Below are 20915 nucleotides of genomic sequence, written 5' to 3' on the forward strand. Positions count from 1 at the left end.
AGCTGGGAAGCCCCTCGTCGGGTGAAGGATGTTCAGCGCCTGCTGGGCTTCGCCAACTACTACCGGACCTTCATCCCGGGCTTCGCCACACTGACGGCTCCACTTACCCAGCTCCTCAGGAAGAAGGTTGCGTTCCGGTGGGGTCCCCCGCAGCAAGAAGCATTCACAGCCCTCAAGAAAGCCTTCGTCACGGAACCCGTCCTGAGGCATCCCGACCCGCTCCGGCCTTTTGTGGTGGAAACAGACGCGTCAATGTGGCTCTGGGAGCGGTGCTGCTACAGGCTCCGACGAATGGTGGCACACTTTTCCCTGCGCTTACTACTCCCGGAAACTCAACCTTCCGAGCGCAACTACACTATCTGGGAAAAAGAGTTGCTGGCTATCAAGGCTGCATTCGAGGCTTGGCGACACCATCTGGAGGGCCCGACATCAGGTGGAGGTCGAGCGGACCATCGGAATCTCGAGCACCTCACCACAGCTCGGAAGTTGAACCAGCGGCAGATCCGGTGGTCGTTGTTTTGCCGGTTCAACTTCCGCGTGACCTACATTCCCAGCGGTCACAACCGGAGGGCGGATGCCCTGTCCCGCAAGCCAGAGTACCTCTGCGCCAAGGACCCCTTCCTCCACGGACAGTGCTGCCGGCAGAAGCCTTGGCCGCAGCACGGGAGCCAGTGGACTTGCGGGCCCAGGTGCGAGGCGCAGCGCCAGGACGCCTGGTCGCAGCAAAGGAGAGCGGAGGTGGGCCCCACGCCTCCTTGGACCTTGGAGGAGGACTTACTCAAGTTTGGGGCGATTATATGTGCCCACAGGACCACTCCGAGCCCTCGTCATGACCCAGTGCCACGACAACCCTGCAGCAGGACATTTTGGGTTCTTCAAGACCCTCCACCTGGTGACACGGACCTTTGGTGGCCCAGTGCGGCATGATATACATGCCTACGTGACATCCTGTGTACCGTGCGGCAAGCCAAGACCGCCACGGGGCCCCGCCGGGCTCCTCCAGCCCTTGCCGACACCCGACAGACCCTGGGGCGATCTCTATGGACTTCCTGACAGACCTGCCGCCGTCCTCTGGGTTCACCACGGTGCTGGTGGTGGTGGACATGCTCACCAAGATGGCACACTTCATCCCATGCCGCGGACTGCCCACAGCCGCAAAACGCCCGCCTCTTTCTGCAGCACATCTTCCGCCCATGGTCTACCGGACAGGGTGGTTTCGGACCGGAGTTCAGTTCACAGCCCGCTTCTGGAAGAGCCTGATGGCGCGTTGGAGGTGCAGGTGTGTCTGTCGTCATCGCACCATCCGGAGACCGACGGGGTACAGAGAAGGTCATCGGTATACTGGAACAGTATCTCCGCTTCATCAACCAGCAACAGGACAACTGGGCCGACTACCTGTCCCTGGCGGAGTTTGCTTTTAACAACTCTCAGCACACCTCTACTCAGATGACCCGTTCTTTGCCAATGTGGGTACCATCCGGCTCTTCCTCTGGCACCACCGACTCTCCTGTTCCCGAACGCAGACCTTCCTGACGGAATTGCATGCGGTCCAACAGTTGGTACGCCAGCAGCTGAATCGGGCAAAGGAGGATTACAACGTCCGCCGACCGCTCCCGACGGGCAACGCCCCGCTGGCAGTTGGAGACCAGGTGTGGCTCTCCACCAAACACCTCCCGTCCGACCGCCTGGTAAAGAAGTTGGACCACCGATTCATCGGCCCGTTCCCTGTCGAGGCAGTCATCAACCCAGTAGCCTACCGACTGACCCTGCCACGATCCATGCGGATCCACCCCGTTTTTCACCGGTCCCTTCTGGTTCCTGAGGCCACACCGAGTCCCCTTCGGTGCCCAACAGCACCTGTCACTGTCGCCGAGGACGGATCGGAGGAATACGAAGTCCACAGCGTACGAGACTCCCGCTGGCTGAAGGGTCGTTTCCAATATTTGATCGCGTGGAAGGGATACGGGACTGATTTCTCCTGGGTAGATGCCTCCGACGTTCATGCCCCTGACCTGGTGCAGGCCTTCCATGAGCAGAACCCAGCCCGACCGCATCCCGATCGTCAGCCCCGGGGGAAGGGCCCTGCGGTGAGGGATAGTGTTGTGACCCAGGTTCCTGGACCCAGACTCCTGGACTCGGATGATTCAGAAAGTGAGGGAGAAGACCTGGCAAGCCCTGCTTCTCTTGAGCCCTTTCCCTCCCTGGCACCCACTCAAAGGGAGGAGGAGGCCGGCACAGCCTGATTCCATGGAGCCTCTTCTGATTTGGCAACGCCCAAGAACAGTTTTGGAGCGATGCAAGATTACGAAGGCTTGATCGCCGCGCAGCAGCGGAAGAGTTGGGACAAAGCCAAGTCATAATTGTCATGCAGTGACATCTGCAGAGACTATAAATAGGAGGCGGGACTTCCTGGTTTTTTGTCTTGGACAAAGTAATGAGTTGGCGTGAGCTAATGAATTGGCGCGAGCTAACTGTTTCAATGGAGGGAAGAAAATATTCGTGAGTAATTCTGGCCTTATCTATAATTTCCTCGTTATCTCCAGAAACTTGGCAGGCCCGTGGGTAGACGTGGCCAGGACATGTATCTATGTAAATAAAAGGAAAAAAAAGGAAGGCCTCTGACGGACTCTTTGCTGGGAGTATTGGGGGAAGGGAAACAGAACACGAAAGGGGCTGTGTAAAAGTTTACTTTCATTTGTTGTGGGTGCTCTCTGACTAAGTAATGCTCCTGGGCTGTCAGTAATTGTGAGCGTGAGTGTGCTAAGCAAGCCTCATTTGGTTGTCAAGCACCATCTTTTCTCAATCAGACTGATTTGGTAAAAGTTTATCCAAGCCTGGCTTGATATCTCTTTACATTATAGCATGTATTCTGTATGAGGCTGCCAGTTTAAAAGAGTAGTGTGTGTTACGGTACTCAAAGCTTTGAATGCCCAAAGTGTCAACTGTTTTGCTACAAATATGTGCAATGATTACGTTCTGCAGGAAAGACATTTTTGAGAATACCATTATCGGACATGCAGAAAAGAACTTCCTTTCTATCTTTCCCTAATGATGGAAGGCTCTCTTTACAGTTACACCTGGCCCCTGCTTTCTTAATTTTATAGGAAATAAAGACCCACCTTTTTTATTTGATCTTCTAGAGCAGGGATCTCCAACCTTGGCAACTTTAAGACTTGTGGACTTCAACTCCCAGAGTTCCTCAGCCAGCTTTGCTGGCTTTGCTGGCTGAGGAATTCTGGGAGTTGAAATCCACAAGTCATAAAGTTGCCAAGGTTGGAGACCCCTGTTCTAGAGGATAAAAGATAAGAAATGGAAAGATGCTTATGGTTCATCAAGCAAAATCCTCCTGCTCGATACAGGGATCTACTGAACTATTCCCATATATCCATATAGACCCCATTTAAAAACCTGCATTGAGAGGGACTCCACCAGGCCAATTAGTTCATCACCCTCACCATCAAGGAAACCTTGACTTTCCTTTCATTACAACCCGATGCTTGGCATGATCTCAATTTCAACAGAGCTCGGTTCCCTATCCTTTATCCATGCTAGACTTCAAGTTACATGTAGACTGCTATCATATTCCCCCTTAGATATTTTTTTTTTTGCAAACACACGTGCTTTTATACTGTCTACATCTGCACATACATTCTCCAGAACAATCTAGATCATATTTTAGACTTCTATTTTCAGCTTGTTGTGTCATACATAAGCCACTGCCGAGCGCCGACAAGCTTCTTTTCTTCTCCAAAGTCATTTCTAAAACCTACTCAGAAGTATCTACTCACTTTTTTTACAACTTACTTAATTTGCACATGGGACTGCAGGGTAGAGGAAACCTGTTTTACCAGTGGATGCTAGGCTGCTGGTGGATAGATTCATGCATTCTGAGTTCAGTTTGCTTCTTCCTAAGCCAGATTTAATGAGCCCAGCAACCATTAAGTTTAGCAGTGCTACAAGAATACACTGTTCTTTTTTGTGTAGAGTGTAACACTCTAATGTGTTACATAATTAGTCAAATTATGTGTCTGAAGACGTATTAGCCCCAATAATTCATTCAGGCAAGTGGGCCCCTTCTCTGTGTACAATAACACATTTCCAAAGTTCTTACAACAGCACCATCTCATTTTCTACTCTTTTGAGCTTTGAAATTCATGCGCTAATGAACTGATACCTTTCTTTGGTGGTTGTGGTACAATGTAACAATATTAATTCCATGTGAAGCAATCTAGCATCAATTTTAAAAAGACAGTAAAGTGTAATACACTTAGAGTCACCACATCCCTATTCTTTTTCACTTGTAAAGGCAATAGGGACATTGGTGAATGTAAGTATATTCCAATTAATATACTTAATTGTAAGTATTAATCATAAACATTATGATGTAACTTTAAGTTTAAAATGAACAGTCCAGTCAAAAGCCTACCCATGTTTATGAAGATGAACCAAGAGAGTTACAGTATTGCTGAGTAAACTACACATAGAATGAAATTTCTTTTTTATTTTAAATGTATTACACGTCTTCTCAGTGCACACAAGATGTGCCAACTGACAGCCATTTTTTGGAATAACAAAAAATGTCTTCTGTCTCTGTTTGCTGTCATCAAGTGATCAACTGGATTTTTGAAGCCCAAATCATGGAACCAAATTTCAAAGTTGGCTTATGTTTTTGCGTAGTTCAAGGGAGGGATTCTTATCAGTGAATGTTTCTCTTTAATCACATGCATTACACTCTTTATTGATGTTTATAGCAGCGGTTCTCCTTGATTTCTGAGAAATATTCACTGCCTATAGGCTGTAAAGGAGATAAACATCTTACAATCCTCTTTTTAATTACTCAAAGACACCAAACATTGGAAAAATCCCCAAGTCACTTCCGATCTTCTTGGAGCTGCTTTCACAGCTAAGCATGTAAACTCTGGGGGAAATGAGTCACAGCAATACTGGATTTGGAATGACGCATTTTGGCTCTTTCCCTCAGAGTGCTCTATAAGAGAAAGAAAGGTAACTTCAATCCCTTTATTTTAATCCTGATCCTAAGAAGTGCATATATATCCATGTTCATTTCTAAGGATGAACATAGTTACGGATGGATGGATGGATTATGGATGCATGGATGGAAGAAGATAGATAGATAGGTAGATAAAGAAAATGGGGATTGGCATTTTTGTTTCCTATCATGCCATGAGATAGTAAGAAAAACTAAAATGGTGGTTCCTATGCTTAGTAGTGATATCTGACCTGAAACCTCATTATCTGCTGACTGTTCTAATCAAAGCTGGGCTGCTGAGTCCAGGAGATTGATTTTACTATCTTTGACCGTTGCCATAAAGGTGCTTTTTCAAGAGGCAACTGAACTTTCTTAGTTTTTTCTTTGGATACATTTCACTTCTCATCCAAGAAGATTCTTCAGTTCTAACATTTTTCAAGGAAAAAAAACGAAGAAATTCCAGTCGTCTTTTGAAAAAATACCTTTGGGAGAACCATGACCTGGATGACTGAGAATCTCCATAGACATATTGACTGTTGCCAATTTTTCTCATAAGTCTGGTGTACATGAATGCCCAAAGCAAGCATGTTTCCACCAAATAAAGAAACATGCATCATAACATTGCATGCAAGTGGTGTCCATTATTGCATGAAAGTGGTGCCCACTTGCGATGTCACAACTCCAATCCAAAATGGGCAGAGTTTGTATCACCAATTGCATTTTGGCAATTGTCTCCTTCCCCTCACTCGAGGATGCCCATATTGGTGCACAAAGCCATTTCTTTCCATCTATATTTTAAAATATTCTGACGATGATGATGATGATGTTCATCCATCGTATTTGAAGGGGACCTTGACATCTAATTGTACAGACATTCTGACTGTAAAATAAGATCAAATATTTGGTAGGGTTGATGATTTAAATTTAAATAAATAAAGTTAATTACTTAACCACCAGCAGCACCCAAAAAGGGTATACAACTTTGATACAAATCAGAGAAATCAAATGTCTTTTATCATGGGAATTCAAAAGAGCATGTCCCACCTCACATATAAACACACACACACACAGTGGGGAAACATTTTAAAGGACTCACAAAGCACATGTGTGTAAGTTAATATAAGAAATGCAAGGTCATAATTTTAATATTTATTCAGATCTTGATAACAAAAGAAGCAGTTTAATTCCAGACCAGGAGTAAAACTTCACTAGAAAAGGACCACAGATCTGGCTGTTTCCAGGTGACTTAATATTCTGTATAAATATTTCCAGCATTTATCATCATTAGTCCTAATTATGGATGCCAGTATAAGAAGCAGGTTGACACACTGCTGCATGATTTTGGTGGCAGCTAGTAAAACTAGAAAACTTTCCCCTATGACAATTCTAATCTGCTTATTTTATTAAAAAGTTAATAAGCAGCTTGTTTATGGAACATAACTACCTACATGGGAGAAATCTCTATAGGGTGGTCAAAGGCTATATATTACTAAGACTGAATTTGGGGAGTGAAAATATAAGCTAGAAATCAAATGTACCATTTGATACAGTGAATGTGATTAACCATTGAAATAAACTTCCTATAGAAAGGGCTTAATTCTATGTTAATTTCCCCTCTTTTACAAGGTCTTTATTATTTATTTATTTTATTTTATTCGATTTTTATACCGCCCTTCTCCCAAAGGACTCAGGGCGGTGTACAGCCAAATAAAAATCCACAATATGCACATTAAAACAAGATTAAAACAAAACATATTACAGGGTGGCCGAAATTTAAAACAATTTAACAAACCTTAAAATATAAATAACCCCAATTAAAATTTAATAAAACTTTTAAGCCAGTCCCGCTTGAATAAATAGGTGCGTTTTCAGCTCACGGCGAAAAGTCCGAAGATCAGGCACTTGACGTAAACCAGGGGGAAGTTCGTTCCAGAGCGTAGGGGCTCCGACAGAGAAGGCCCTACCCCTGGGGGCCGCCAGCCGACATTGTTTGGCGGACGGCACCCTGAGAAGGCCCTCTCTGTGTGAGCGTACGGGTCGGTGGGAGGCATAAGGTAACAGCAGGCGGTCCCGTAAGTACCCGGGCCCTAAGCCATGGAGCGCTTTAAAGGTGGTAACCAAAATCTTAAAGCGCACCCGAAAGACCACAGGGAGCCAGTGCAAACTGCGCAGGAGTGGTGTTACATGCAACTCGTTGCTCCCACTATTATCCGCGCAGCTGCATTCTGGACTAGCTGCAACCTCCGGGTGCACTTCAAGGGCAGCCCCATGTAGAGAGCATTGCAATAATCCAAATGGGAAGTGACAAGAGCATGAGTGACCGTTCATAAGGCATCCCGGTCAAGGAAGGGGTGCAACTGGCGAACCAAGCGTACTTGGTGAAAGGCCCTCTTGGAGACGGCTGCCAAATGATCGTCAAACGACAGCCGCCCATCCAAGAGGACACCCAAGTTGCGCACCCTTTCCATTGGGGCCAATAACTCGCCCCCTACAGTCAGATGCGGCTGCAGCTGACTGTACTGAGGTGCCGGCATCCACAGCCACTCCGTCTTGGAGGGATTGAGCTTGAGTCTGTTTCTCCCCATCCAGACCCGTACGGCTTCCAGACACCGGGATAGCACTTCGACAGCTTCGTTGGGGTGGTCCGGGGTGGAAAAGTACAGCTGCGTATCATCAGCGTACAGATGATAACTCACCCCGAAACCACTGATGACCTCACCCAGCGGCTTCATATAGATGTTGAACAGGAGGGGCGAGAGAATCGACCCCTGAGGCACCCCACAAGTAAGGCGCCTCGCGGTCGACCTCTGCCCCCCCGTCAACACCGTCTGTGACCGGTCGGAGAGATAGGAGGAGAACCACCGATAAACGGTGCCTCCCACTCCCAAGCCCTCCAACCGGCACAGTAAGATACCATGGTCGATGGTATCGAAAGCTGCTGAGAGATCTAATAGGACCAGGGCAGAGGAACAACCCCTATCCCTGGCCCTACAGAGGTCATCCACCAATGCGACCAAAGCTGTCTCCGTACTATGTCCGGGTCTAGATAGACGGCTTCATCCAGACGGAACGGGTCTAGATAGACGGCTTCATCCAGGTACTGGGGAAGCTGCCATGCCACCAGACTCTCTACAACCTTCGCCACAAAGAGGTAGGGAGGACTTCAGATGAATGAGGTCATGCTGGATTTACAATTTGGGTCATTTCAAATCTCTTCTGACATTGTGTTGATTAGAATCACCCTCAATATCAATTCTAAGCAGCCAAATGGGGGGAAAAACCAACATAAACCACACTACTCTTTGTTCAATAAATGCTGGAATTAATATATCTTTTCAAGACTTTAAATGATTAATTTCTCATCCTGAACCAAAGAAGCCATATTGATGTTCTCCAGTATTACAGATGGAAAATATCAAGTGAAACAAGATGGATTAGCATAGGCAGCCCTCTATTGAAAAAGGAAAATGTGGAGAAGCAAATCTGGCTTAAAGGCCTTTTGAGCTGGATGGCACTTTAGATTTTTTCTATCTGTAACGTAATCATAGTCTGGAGTCATTGTGTGTGAGTTACATGGCTACATAAATTTGTTTAACATATAAATAATAAGTAAAAATAATCTGATTTCAAAAGAGGTGTCTGGAAAGTATAGATAGTCCTTGACTTACAACCACAATTGAGCACAACATTTCTGTTGTTTAGTGAGACGTTTGTTAAGTGAGCTTTGCCCCATTTCATGATCATTCTTGCCACAGTTGTTAAGTGAATCACTGCAAGTGATAAGTTACCAACCCAATTGCTAAATGAATCTGCCTTCCCCATTGACTTTGCTTATTAGAAGGTCGCAAAAAGTGATCACAGGACCCTGGGACACTGCAATGGTCATTAATATGAACCAGTTGCCAAGCATCTGAATTTGGATCACATGATCATGGGGATGCTGCAAAGGTTGCAACTCTGAAAAATGGTCACAAGTCACTTTTTTCAGTACTGTTGTAACTTTGAATAGTCAGTACATGAACTGTGATAAGTCAAGGAGTACCTGTGCCAGCTTGCAGACACAAAGCTGTGCCCCGTTTTTCATATATAGCCAATCAAATAATGCACAATTGTTTTTGTGGTTTTACTACCTGATTCATCCTTGAGCTTCAGACATACATAAAAACGGATTTAACATAACATATAACATAACATAACAGAGTTGGAAGGGACCCTGGAGGTCTTCTAGTCCAACCCCCTGCCCAGGCAGGAAACCCTACACCATTTCAGACAAATGGTTATCCAACATTTTCTTAAAAATTTCCAGTGTTGGAGCATTTGCAACTTCTGCAGGCAAGAAGTTCCACTTACTAATGTTCTAACTGTGAGGAAATTTCTCCTTAGTTCGAAGTTGCTTCTCTCCTTGATTAGTTTCCACCCATTGCTTCTTGTCCTGCCCTCAGGTGCTTTGGAGAATAGCTTGACTCCCTCTTCTTTATGGCAACCCCTGAGATATTGGAAGACTGCTATCATGTCTCCCCTAGTCCTTCTTTTCATTAAACTAGACATACCCAGTTCCTGCAACCATTCTCCATATGTTTTATCCTCCAGTCCCCTAATCATCTTTGTTGCTCTTCTCTGCACTCTTTCTAGAGTCTCAACATCTTTTTTACATCATGGCGACGTACATTTAGAGTCACCATTTTGACATTTTAAACCATACTCTGCAGACCACCACCCCTGTGTTTACCACATCTTCGTGTTGATCCTACTGATCTAAAAGCAAATCTGAGTGAGTAAATTAACATCAAAGTTTGGTGATTGTTTCATTTATTACATAAAATATAGTCCCACAACATGTGATGTGTCATTGGGAAAAGTTATACTTCCCTCTACCCTACACAGTTCAATCATTTCAGTTCAAGGGATAACTGGAGCCACTTGTATGAATACTACAATCAACATCAGGGTTGGATCATCACTGCCCTATTTAAATTAGCACACACACCCCTTAGCACAATGAAGTTCTCACTACATAAAGTAGATGCTAGATGAACATCATGTCTTACTCAGAGTGAAAATGTCAAAGACATCTGTAAAATAACCTCCAGATGCTAAAAGTCTAATAAAAAATTACAAGCCTACCTTTAAAGCTTTCAGTCTCCACCTATACACAGTCAGGGAGTTTCAAAATAAGACTTAAGACAATTGTGAATTTTCCCAAGAGAGGCTATCCTGTCAAAATCATTCCAGGGAAACGGAAGGAAATGATCGAGGAAGACACAAAGAATTCCAGAACAATGTCAAGGGATATGCAGGCCTCTTTCACTTTAGCCAAGGTCAATGTTCACAATGCCACCTTCAGAAAAGCACCAGGTAAAAGAATGGAATTCTTGGAAGAGTAACAAGGCTGAAGCCTTTGGTCACTTAAAAGAACATGGCACTCACCTCAAGTCTATCAAAAAGTACCTAGATGACCCTCCAGATCTCTGGAGGAATATTCTACTGACAGAGGAATCAAAAGTGGAATTAAGTCTATACGGTATTGTTACATCTGGCGGAAACCAATCAAGTTAAGTCTCTCTACTTCAGACAGCCACCAGCAAAATGAAGCCTTGACAAATAGTTACATTCCTCCTGTTGAAATAATAGTATTAAAGCATTTAATAATTAGCTCAAAGTATAAAATCATAGCAATACTATTAAAATGTTAAGTTTAAGATTTAAAATTTGTAAATCTATGGAGTGATGAGTCAGAATAATAAATAAATTAAGATGAAATTTAAAATCATGTCACCAAAATCTATGCATAAACCATTAATATTAATATTGTGCTCATAGGGATTATAATGGTGTAGTATATAGAGTAAAAAAGTGTACAGAAGAGTGATTATAACTTAAAAGTCTGAAGAGTTAAATAGACCAATTGGTACAATGGATTTGGTTGATAACAACAACAACAACAACAACAACTCAGCATGGAATTTACAATTAGTAGTGGGGTGAAAAACAATATCTAAGTACTTGAATAGCTTGACTTATTCTGTTAATGACATATTGCTTAAGGTGTTTAGCAAGCATCATAATGTTTGGAGGAACTGTCTTTGTACATTTCTTCTTGACAATGCTCAGCAATAAAATAAGCATCTTATTTTATTTGCCTATTTATTAAATTTATATACCATCCATCTCACAATCCAAAGTGTGTAAACCAAACACACCATTCATAAAAAGGCCACATTAACTGCTGTCTGAGGGCCTCGACAACTTGCCATCATTGATAATAGCATGAGTTGTGCTTTGTATCAGGAGAATATCAAACCATCTGTCTAACAGCTGTAGCACAAGGGGGGTCATGAAGCAAGACCTTGATCCCAAATGCACAAACAGGTTTACAAGAGAATGGATGAAGAGGAATAAATCTATGTTTTGGAATTGCCAAGCCAAATTCCAGAACTAAATCCCATAAACATATCGTGGTTGGATCTGCAATGAACATTTCTTGCTAGAAACCTTTCAACTGTTAATGGAGTTAAAGCAGTTTGCCCTGGAGGAAAGGGGCAAAATGGTTAGGAAGGGATAAGAGACATTGATTACTTATTGCAGGCAACATCTGTTTGCAGTGATTGCAACTAAAAATGTTAAATCAATTGCTTAATCTAATGAGAGTTATTTCTCTTCCACATTGGCACAAAGTGTGGTAGATGACTTTGTTTATGGAATAAATGAAACAAGCACCAAATGTTGATGTTGTTTCCTAACTCGGGTTCCTTTTATGCAGGACGCTCTTGAAGCTTTAAGTTGCAAAGATATGCAAAAATTTAGAAAATCCAACAGGGATTATTTTTCCCAGACACAGATCTTACTTACTTACTTACTTATTTACTTATTTACTTACTTACTTACTTACTTATTTTGTTAGGGCTCATCCACACTATTCCATTTTTCTTGCCAAATTCCTCCACCTGCTAGAGCAGGAGACCTTATACCATTTTTAATAAATTGTTATCCAATCTCTTCTTGAAAATCTCCAATGATGGAGCACTCACAATTTCTAGAGGAAGCCATGCCACTGATTAATTGTTTTCAATGTAAGGGCATTTTTCTTTAGTTTTATGTTGGATCTCTCTTTAACAATCTTCCACCCATTATTTCACATCCTGTCCTCAGGTGCTGTGAAAAATAGGTTGGCTCTCTTTCCTCTGTGACAGCTCCTCAAATATTGAAAGACTGCTACTATTACATCATCTCTAGTCCTCCTCTTTCTCAATGTAGACATACTTAATTCCCGTAACCTTTCATTGCACAGTTTCGTCTCCAGTCCTCTGATCATCAATGTTGCTCTTCTCTGCATCTTTTCTATAGTCTCAACAGCTTTTATATATTGCAATGACCAGAACCGGATACAGTATTCCAAATGTGGTCTCACAAGTGCAGTATAAAGTCGTACTGTCATTTCATGTGATGGCCCTCTCTTCTCTGTGACAGCTCCTCAAATATTGAAAGACTGCTACTATTACATCATCTACTACTACCTCCTGTTGATGCATCCTAGAACTGCATTGGCTTTTTTGGTAGTTGAAGCACACTGTTGGCTCATATTTAAGTGTTGGTCCACTAGGACATTTACATCTTTCTCACAGTCATTTGGTCAGCACTCCAAAACTTGACTTATGAACAGCTCCTGCATTAACAAATCCATGCCACACAGACAGGAAAAAATAAATGGTTGCCTATTCTCTTGTTTCCCTTTGTTGTAAAGTGTACAAACATTTTATTAAAACTTGGAGCTGTGGGTGTGAGGGGAAAGCTGATTTCATCAAGACATTGCTTTCCCTTTATATAATTTCCAATTGGAAATTGCTATGATGGCAGCTTGGCAACCAGGCTTTTTTCCAAAGTAGTTTTAATTTAAAAAAAGAAGATATGAACTACCTTTTGGCCATCCAAAAGGATTATGCATTATTGGTTTGTATCTTTTTTTTTGCCTTCTGCTTTTCTAGGATAGATTTAAATCTCAATCCTGAGGATTCATAGGCATAAGGCTATCAATGGCTCTTATCTCCCACGGTTTAGAGCAGGGGCCTGCAACCTTAAACCCTCAAAGAGCCATTTGGACCCGTTTCCCATAGAAAAGAAAACACCGGGAGCCACAAAACCCTTCCCATGGCTAACTATTTCTTGAGCGGCCACAAAACTAGCATATGTAGATGAATTAAATGCTCTGTTTTCTTCTGAAACTTTTCTTTTCTTGGATTTATCCATGGTTGGCCTACCGGGGGTTGAAAAGCTCAATAAATTGTGTGCCAGTGGGTGTCATACATTGGCGGTTATGACACATATTTTGAGTGACAGGGAGCCGCAGCAGAAGGGTGAAAGAGCCACATGCAGCTACAGAGTTGCAGGTTGCTGACCACTGATTTAGAGCATTGTTTTGTTTCAAGAATGGAGAGAGAGCAAGCTGAAAAGAAGCCTCCTCTCCAAATGAGCATTGTTTTGTTATTTAAGATTAGGAACCAAATGTGTATTGCTTTTAAGAAGCAAGGCTGTAACCAAGATGGGGAAGGATGACAAACATTGGATGGGGACAGACCTCAATCATTTTCTCAAACCTGAACTTTCTTAACTTTACTTAACTAGGCAGAATTTTGCCAGTATTTCATTTTTTGTGCTGCAATTGCTGGTTCTTTCCTATGAACCTGATAGGCCAAAGTGGTTCATGTCAGAGTATGAATATTTATAGACTGGAATAGACATGGTAACAAGGTCAGCCAATGGGAGCTGATTGGTGACTGAAACAGTTTTGGAGCCTGGGCTTGGCTTAGGCGTAGCTTAACTGCCCTGTATAGAGGAAACTCTCTTTGTCTGTATTAAGCTCTGTATTAAGCTCTGAGTGCTGTGCCGAAAACTAGTCTGCTCTCTGGAACTGAAACCAATCTCTTCTCTCTACCACATTGGAAGAACTACTCTTGGTATTGTATATATGTCTCATGTGTTATTATGTATATAAAGAGAAGTTAATGAATCCTGCTGAATCGGTTACCTGTATGTGCTTTCTGGATTTGATTTCTGCAGCAAACTCAGACAGTTCAGCTATCCTGATGACCTCTGAATGAATGGAATTGGGCATTACTTTTTGCTCTCCTTTGCCTGACTGCCCATCTCTGCTGGCTCTGTAGCCTGATGTGGTTATCTCAATAAGCAATGGAATTTCTGCTCAATATACCAGCCTAACTACCTGCCTCCTTCCCCCAGCTTCTCTGTCTTGGTGTGTCCACTTGGTGCAATCTCTCAACTCTGAGAATTTTTGCACAAGGCTGCCAGCCAGTCTCAGCAACTCTAGCAACTAGTTTGCAATGTGATGACTAAGGAGAGGGGCAAAGTCCTCACAGAGAGCCAGCTTGTCTAAATGCCTAAAAGCTATAACCTTCAGACATTCATATTTTCTATATTATGCTTTATATGCCACACAACCAAACAATGCTCTAAGTGGTTTACAAAACAAGACAAACATTGGAATAGAAACAATGACTTTAAGAGCTCCCAGCAACAGATCTTTCCTTAGAAAAGATAACCTTATCAACCAGTTACATGACCCTCATGATACCCTGCAAAACTCAAGGTCCAGGCAAGGCAAATCAATTGACATTCTTCAGTGCTGTTCCCAGGAGAAACCAAGTTTGCCAGTATGTTATGCCAAATATGCTAACCCAAGAAAGCAGGTGGGAAAGTGAAAAATTTACTTTTGAAACACTCTGAAAGTTTTTATTATTTAAAGATGGGATAAGACAATTGCCTTGTGAGACCAAAGCACCTTTCATTTCTCATCCATGAAATCTCTGCCTTAAAAGAGGTATAGGAGGATATTTCAAAAAATTATGGCAGCAAAGAAGCTATCTGGGGAAAATTTGGCAGGCTCATGTCCTAAAAGGTTTCCTGTGCCTGCTATTTCCATTCTAATCTGCCACAAATCAAAGCAGCTGCAGCATCTTGATGTTTCCTCATTATAGCATATGGTCAGAACTTTTTTTTTCTTTTTCTTTTTTTTTTGGTAAATGTTGCTTCCTTTTCTTTTTTCTTTTTTTTAAAATCAGATCTCAAATCTTGAAGCAACCCAAATTAGATCAGATCAGATTGCCTCCAAATCCTGAAGTACAAAATCATATTGAATCATGTCAGCTCCAGCCTCAAATTTCCATTTTGGACTGGTTGAGAGGTAATTTGCATAGGTCTACTAATTATAGACTTGTTCCTCTGAATGCCCCTTCACACTCCCAGGCAAAATTATAATTGAAACCCAAGGAAATGTTTGAACGATTCTTACCCAGCATTTCATACTTTACTTTGAGGGGGGTGAGGGAACAGTTTGCTATGTCATGTGGAATGCTATTTCTTCCTTAGCTGCATACATTCAACATTTGTATATACTTCTGAAAATTTAAAGAGAGGAAATAAATAAACATCTGTGTTTTATAATGTATTCATTGTGTAAACATTGGCAACTCTGGAATCTATCTATGCTTGCCCTTTGGATTAAATAAACCGAAGCCTTTCACTCTGATGCTTGGTTTGTTGCTAATGTAGAGTATTCTCACAAAATAGCCCAGTCTCATGCAATTCATTGTGCGCATGCAGGCTCTGGTTGCAGATTTCAGTTTTGGAAAACATTCTGATTTATCCAGGTGTTTCAAAGAAACCAGAAAATCTCATTTTAAAAATGTTTACTGTTACTAGGATTTATATAAGCGAATGAAAGACTGAGGCCACTGTATGCCCAGAAAGTTTTCTTGAAATAATGTTCCATGCCCTCCTTGATTGGTATAAGGGTCATTTAAAAAGAATTGCATTTTGTACTCACTCTTTCAGTTAAAATAACCTTTAGATTTCTTCCAGCTATACGGTTTTGTATATTAACCTAGTTTCCCCAAATTTATATGCTTCCAAATGGTAGGTTGGCTAGGTCAGGCAGTGACTCACATATACAATAAAGGAAAGAACATTATGACAATATTTTTATTAGGGCATAAGCGGTGACAGATAAAAAGTAGATTCACAATAAAGTCACAAAACTATTTGTGATTTTTACTTTGATTTATCAATGCATGAACAACTCCACAGTGATAAGGAGTTTCATGCCCTAGGTGTGCTTATTATTTTTATTGTTTATTAACCAAACAGAAAGTGGGAATATTCCTGTCCAACTTTGCTAATATGCTCCATTTCATACTGGAACTAGAGTGTGAGAACAAATTGGTTTTTGACTAGTCTGTTGTCATCTTGTCCTATAATTCTGTTTGTACTTCAGGAAAGGGAAAAAGGTCCACATTACAATTTTCTTGGAGGCCTTCCAAATATCTGGATTTTAAGTCCTAGGATTTTTAGTTGGGAGCTAATCCATACATTTGGAGGGCTTTTAGAGTAGGGAAGGCTGATCTGCGATGATCTAGGACAGGGGTGTCAAACTCGCAGCCCGAGGCCTGGATGCATTATGTGCTGGCCACGCCCACCATCAGTTTAGCGAAAGTCATGATACGTCACATGACAACAACATGACACCGCAGATTTGGCACCCCTGATCCACAATCAGTATTCAACAAGTGTCCTAGAAGGCAGGGGGGGGGAAAGTAAAAGGCAACTATATTTGTTGATTTACACCAATATTAAACTTGTACAAAGTGCTTTGCAATCCTTATTTATATTCATAAAGATGCTGCGAAGCAGATTATTAATATATGCATTTTATAGGGGTCTTCCTTCATATGGACATTTAAACTCAGGCTCAGTGCTTCATTCTCAGGATCACTCTATTCTTTAAAAAAATCAGCACTAATAAAGAAATAAATAAAAAAAACCTACTCATTCTGCAGGAGGCATAGAAAATTTATAAGAAGGGAGATGTAATGGAAGAAATTGTTTATTTGTTTGTTTGCTTTTATAAAGCCCATCCGGGAGGAACATCAGTATATCTACCATACATCAGTTCTCTAGCTTACACCAGTTAAGCTGATGCTGTGGCCGTCCTTTGTTAGAAATTAATGTGCGCAATAAAGTTTTACATTTTTCATATGTTTTGAAGTATGTGGGCTATAATTCTTTTGACTGCATAATTACTTTTTGCTCAGAAGAAAAATGAGATGCTTAGTCCTTCGTAAATAACTCTCAAAGAAAACTCAGAACAACAGTTTCTTGCTTATTTTATCATGGCAAACTTAACACATAAATATTTCTTTGGAAATATCTTCGGGGGGGGGTGTTTATCTGCAGATATATTATGTAAAAAAAATAAATTGCGGTTCTTCCATATAATTTTTCCTAGAGAAAAGAAAAGAAAAGGCCTACAGGGATCACATACCAGAAAGAGTGCAATTCTGATAAGGAAATAAAAGAGAGAGAGAGAGAAGACGTCTTAGGGGCCATTTTTACTTGCCCATCATTTGCAGCGAGCTACAGAAGCAACTCTCCTTATGCTACCATAGTTGGTTTACTTTGTGGAAACAAAGGAAAGGGCTTTTTCTAAAATGTGGGGGTGCGGGGGGAATTAAAAAAAATCAAGGTCAAACCCTGTTTTAGGGTCACGTCTTACCATCCTGCCATTTTTGACTCTCTGGGACAGCCTTCAGATTGATTGCAATGGCTATTGGGCTTTTATCTTGCCTTCTTTTCTTTCTTTTTTTTCATCCCAGCTCAGGGCATTTCACTTTGCCTTTTGTGTCATAGCTTTTACTTTTCTTACTTTCTTATCTCGTTCTTTCACGGCTTAAATTTCAGGGTTATTCTTATGTAAAGCAAGTCCTGAATCAAATAACTAAGATCTCCTTCTACAGAGAACTTGTTATTGATCATGATATAGGATTTTGATGTATATAAAGAGGTAATTTAAACCCCTAATTTCAGTAAGATTTCTGGTTGGGTAGTCCCAAAATGTCTGCAGGTTAAGCAGATAGAAATCATAGGCAAAGTCCTTTATACATACATCTCCTTTTAACATTATCTGTGCTAAAAATTGGTGCTAAAGCTATTTATTGTGTATAAATATCTGCCTATATTTTCAAATAGCAATTTTATTGTTCTATAACAATAGGACCAGTTCATCCAAGAAAAAAACAAATCAGATATAAAATGAATCTAGAAAATAATGCGTTAGAGAGAATTCTAGATATTGAACAGATTAGAATATATTACCAACAATTACAACATGATGCAGCAATGATTCTACTCAAATAAAAGGATTAAAAAAAGATTTCTTTGGAGTGTTAAAGTTGCCTCAAAATATTTCCTATTGAAATAAGTCTTTTCAGTTTTCGACAAGGTAATACTTGCTTCCAGTTATGGAGATCTTTGAGAATTTGCCTATTTTGCTACTGACACACAGAACCTAAATAGGTTCTAACATGAATTATTGTATCTGTTCTGTCCCCTCACCTCAGTCCGGGAGGCATGAGAAATAACTCAATTAGCCGGCAATTGAGTCCACGGCAGCTATCAGCTTTGGCAGCAACCCAGCGAGCGTCTACCAAGGTTTTTCTGTTATCTTTCTTGATGCCGGTGTGTCAACCAGGAAGTCAGGAATAAACAGCACTTCAGCTCAAGTTCTCTCTAGGCAGTTTGATTTGTTCGTCACAAAGCAGTATAGCAGCCCCTCCTGCTTTTATACCCTGTGGGGTGTGGCTCCGTGACTCAGCACTTTTTAGGCCTGCCCCACCCTTCCTTCTGTTGTTCCCGCCTCTCTAGTCTACGAAACCTGGGATCTAACCAGGACTGATTGTCCTCAGCTGGGTCTGGAAGCATTTCCTGGGTGGGGGAAGATACAGGAGACGGAGGCCTCATCATCTCTTCCACCTGGCCTGCTTCTGGCTCCTGGAGCTGAGCCAGGGAAGCTGGCCCTGCAGAAGGGAGCCCTGACGGCCCTTCCCCCTTACTCTCTGAGTCACTCTCTGGCAAGGGGCCAGGCGTGGGGGGGCGGGCTGGAGCCACAACAGTATCATTCTTGCTAAGTTAACATTGTCTTTTCTGTAATAGACAAACTGGAGAGACAGTTAGGTCTAATGATTCAGGTACCAGGCTAGAAACTGGGAGAATGTGAGTTCTAGTACCCCCTTAGGCATGAAAGTTGGGTGAATGACCTTGGGCCAGTCACTTTCTCTCAGCCCAACTCAACCATCTATTGTGGGGAACAAAATGAATAATATGTTTGCCACCTTCACTTATTTATAAAAATGATAAAAGTGGGAAATAAATAAGGGTATAACATACATGACAATCTTGGGTGAATCTAACATTCGGTTTTCAATGGGGCAATAAATCCTTGTCTGAACAGTATCACTTCAGATTATAAAATGGAGAATCACACACATGCCTCCATTAAGAATAGGAATTTCTTAGACAGAATGGTAGACATGAGATCTTCTCCTCAGTATCTAGCACAGTTTCCTGAATCAGGAAATTATGTATTATGGAGACCTATTTGATCAAGTGAATTCTCATTGTCCATCCAAAGGGCTAAAGCCCAGACACTGTCTTACTATTTGAGGAAGAACAAACTCAACCATTGTGATGAATCACTTGATGTAACAAACAGATACTCTACACCTTGACTCATACATCTATTTAAATGTTCCTCAAAGTCATTACACCAATAAGGAAGCAGAAATGGGAGCCCCTCATATGGCCCTTCTCGTGATGTGTAGACATTGTAGGCTCCCCCCCCCTCCATGCTTATAAACCAAAAACCTGTAGAAATAACTTCTTAATGGATTTAAGGGAGAGAGAAGATACATAATATGTTACCATTGAGGGGGAGAAATTACTTAGCTCAAATCCCATGTTTTTTGCTGTTAAGGATGCTATGATAGAGCTATGCTCATTTATTACAAGTACTTTGATATTACTACTCCAGCATTAGTATGCTCTACTCCCTTACATAACATATCACAAAGTATCTCAGGCCTGTTTCTGTATCTTTTCTCCTGAAGTCTTGGTTTCTTCTTTTGGACCTGAAAAGGGCAATGCAGACTCACAATACCCAACTTTGTCTGCAAAAAATATTTACGTTTGAGCTGTAAATCCTTGAAACAGACTGGGACTAGTTGAAATGCTGATAAAGAATTAAGAGACCCTTAACCTGAGGTTTGAAATGCCCTTGTTGTAATTAAAGGTCCATCTTTTGTTTTCAGTAAGAGTCATCACATCCTTCAATCTTTTATTTTTTAATTAAAGGAGAGCTCGGGAAGGGAATTATTACTAAGTTGGGGTTTTCACACTCTCTAAATTCAATCTTTATTAAACATATAAAATGCTGAAGAGGCAAGATTGATTTAATAGCTTTTCCTCCCCTTCTTCTGGCCTGCCTATTTGTCCTCTTTTTTTTACCTCTCCTGCAACTGAAGTTTTAGCTAAAATCTTAAGTAAAATGAATATCTATGAATTGATTCCCCAGATTCCCTAGCCAGCAATGAAACTGCCTGTACTATACACTTTAAAGGTTAATTAGCCAGGTACAAGTTGACATTTTATGTGGGAAAGGTTCCAATGGTGCAGATACTTATGGTTCTAAAGATATATTTTTTAATCTGAAAATGATTAGCTATAATGGACCTGCAGTGCATTTGAATGCTGTAGCTCGGCATTTGCAAGCTACTTGGTATGGCTTGGTTAATATCTCTTTTTTGCATTGACTTATTTTTATTCTTTAACCATTTCAGCAATTGAGAGCAAGGCTCAAAATATTTCTAGCCATTGTATATTTTCAGGGATATTTTGATACTTCTCCCTCCCTAAAGGTGAAAAGTTTTAAAACAAAATTATTTCCCAAAAAATTAAAGCCAACACATATTTTATAGGCTTTTATAGGCTACTATCTCTTTTACTGTAGATCCTAAATTTCTTACTCTGCCAGCTGTGGGCTCTTCTCCCAGCCTTTGTTTAATTTGATCATTCCCCAGTCAGT

The sequence above is a fragment of the Ahaetulla prasina genome, chromosome 1 (genome assembly GCF_028640845.1).
Source record: "Ahaetulla prasina isolate Xishuangbanna chromosome 1, ASM2864084v1, whole genome shotgun sequence".
Taxonomy (NCBI): domain Eukaryota; kingdom Metazoa; phylum Chordata; class Lepidosauria; order Squamata; family Colubridae; genus Ahaetulla; species Ahaetulla prasina.